General features: G+C 46.9%; 1 pseudogene; it reads right to left on the bottom strand.

The window, feature by feature from the left end:
• Window positions 1–835: 835 nt before the first annotated feature.
• Window positions 836–2286, bottom strand: LOC147440425 (uncharacterized; annotated as a pseudogene).
• Window positions 2287–2896: the final 610 nt, after the last annotated feature.

Genomic DNA, 2896 nt, shown 5'->3' with positions numbered 1-2896 from the left:
TCTGCCACCCTCGGCAGCGCTCCCTTAGTGATGACCTTCACTCGCGGCCCCGCCAGGCCCTCCCCTGCTGCGCCTTCCTTTTCAACACTCCTGGATGACGTAGATGGCACCACCACGTTTCTGTGATATGGCCGCCCCTCTGTCTGTAGCCCTACCTGGCGCCACCACTTGGCCTTCCTTTCCCTCTGCACTCCTCGTCGACTGCAGCATGACAGCAACACATTTTTTTTTTCTTTTAATAGCTTTAACAAGGTTTTGGGCTTGGCCCCCTTGCACACGCCAAAATCTCCGACTTTTGAATGCCTCCTTCAACCTCTCCGCCTACACACTCTTTGAAGCTTGAGCTCCACCTCCTCGTAAAAAATGCGACTAGCTTCCCGTCACGTTGCCAATGATCGGAAGCAAGCCCGAGGCTCACTTTTCGTGCCACCGGTCTCATGATCATAATCAGTTATCCATCCATCTCCGAGCATCATCAAAATTCGGACCTTGTCCAAGCGGGGCAAGCACTCAACATACATTGCATGGAGCCTCTCTGCAAGAGACTTTAAGAGACCCAAGTGGCTGAGCTTGAAGACCCCCGTTGGTCTGCTAAAATCCACATTTGACATACACATCACGACAGTGCCTGCCATATCTTGCATCAAATAGCCACTGAAACACTTTGCATCTGCTTGCAAACTGCCATGCCTCGACTTCCTACACTTCCATAGATCGACACAGTCTGGCTGTACCATCATTGCCCACCCCCTCGTTGAGCATTCATGCTCAACTATAGTGTTATTTAGGTAAAATAAGTATGTATAGAGAGCATGATAAAAATGGCTACATAGACTGCATAGGAAAAATGATAATATAGCGGCTATATAGATAGGTTAGATATAGAGAGAAAGGTGTCTGCTACTACATCACCCTCCAGGGTGAAATGGAAAGCTCACATCTTCCTCAAGTAGGGCATAGAGTCCACCTGGATCGAATATAAAACATTGGTCGTGGCCATCCACCTGTACAGCATGTATATCCAAATCTTCCTTTGCACCTGTATGCCAATAGACAGGCCATCCTTCCAGCTCTTCATAGCATGGAGCTTGATCACCCTGCATCCATAACCCTTGCTGCCAACCATAAACATGCTTTTGCTCACTCAAAACACCTGTACCATAAACCACTATCATGCCATCTGCTACTATAAAACCGCCTGTAGTATAGTCTTTTTCAAAAAAACTTTGCCACTGACACAAAGACACCTGTAAAGCAACCTCCCATAACACATGTATCCTTCGCATCACATAAAAAAACAAGGCCCTGCCATTTGCCTCCACCTACTGCATAGCCAAGCAAACCTGATCCCTTTGCAAACCTGTATCCAAACCCTCTAAACACGGCTCCACAACCATCTCTTTATCCTCAAGAGCATGACCTGCTAGAACGACAACCTGTTCTACAAACACCTCATCATTTGCAAGGTTGGTGTTACCTTCCTCTCTGCATGGAGCCTCACGCTCATAGATTGCACCTGTATCAGCTTCCATAGAGTCATCTGCCGGAGCTAACTCTCCACGGATACACACAAACTTTGAAACCTCCAAGCACACCTCGACATGCACATCAAGGCAAGGTTGCCCCACCCCCTGTATAGACAAATCAACCGAACATACCTCGGCTTCTGCTTCTATCTCCTGTAATTCATCCTCAAAGACCTGCCCTTCAATTAGGTCTGATACACCATCAAACCATACCTCTTCCTCCAATAGGGACTCACCATCACAAGACACGAGAGATGGCTGCTCAACTGGCAGATTCAAACAAGGCATATCCACACCTGCACTATGTTCTCCTTGACCTTCAAATGGCAGGCAACTCGCATACACCGTTCTCCACTTCATCCACATAAAAAACATCATAGGTCTCATACCTGGAAGTCCGGGACTCTGTCTCCCACATGCTACCTGTGTCCAAACTGCTATAGGGCTATGGGAACTGTCGAACTCCTCTTTGGCACTTGTTAATTCTTGGACCACTGTTACCTTCCTCGTTGCTGTCTCTGGAACTGGCACCTCTTGAAAAACTTTTACAACCTTGCTCTTTTGAGGAAGCAAATTGTGTGGCACCCTGAATATACCTCTCTGCACCTTTTGAGCCCTGGTTGGCACTTTGTCTAACTCTTCTAGCCTGGCATCAGCTTCACGGGCTTTGATTACATGCATATCAACAAAAAAAGGAGCTTTTACCTCTTGATGCTCATCAATCTGCTTGGGCTTAGGTCCACTGGCTGTCGTGATTGCCGACTATAGCAATCCTGCCTCCATCTTCTTCTTCATCTTTCGACTCTTTGCTTTGGCAACTCTAAAGGCTTCGTCATAAGTGCTTGGATCTTCATACTCCACCCTCTCTTGAACATAAGGATGCAAGCATGATATAAACTTTTCCATCTTAAAGAATCCCGCATTGGTTGCTTGAGTAGCAGCCACAAAATCCCCCCAACATTCTTCAAAATTATCAACAAAAGCATCAAAATTTTCACTTACTTCCTGCTGCAAGGCTTTGAGCTTTGCATCTGCTTCCGCAGTCGACACCACCTTCCGATACCTTTGTAAGAACTGTTCGCGAAATCCGATCCAAGTCTGCTTGTGTGCATCTTCCAAGCCATCGAACCAAACCTTTGCTAGCACCGAGGGTAGAGTTTGGAGCGTCGCTTCATCACGTGGCATCTGTAATACGGACATCATAAACATTTGAAAATCGGCAAGCTAATCATCTGCATCCTCATCTCCATTGAACACTGGCCCAAACTCCTGCTTCATCTTGACTCAAGAACACCTTGTTAGTAAGCAATTAGTGGATCCTCAGTGGGGGCACCACAAGATGGAAAGAGGGAAATGGGAAAACCACCATC

Source organism: Adiantum capillus-veneris, chromosome 15 (genome assembly GCF_014529385.1).
Source record: "Adiantum capillus-veneris isolate H3 chromosome 15, ASM1452938v2, whole genome shotgun sequence".
NCBI lineage: Eukaryota > Viridiplantae > Streptophyta > Polypodiopsida > Polypodiales > Pteridaceae > Adiantum > Adiantum capillus-veneris.
The sequence above is the reverse complement of the archived record's forward strand: the minus strand, read 5'-3'. Positions and strand labels throughout refer to the sequence as shown.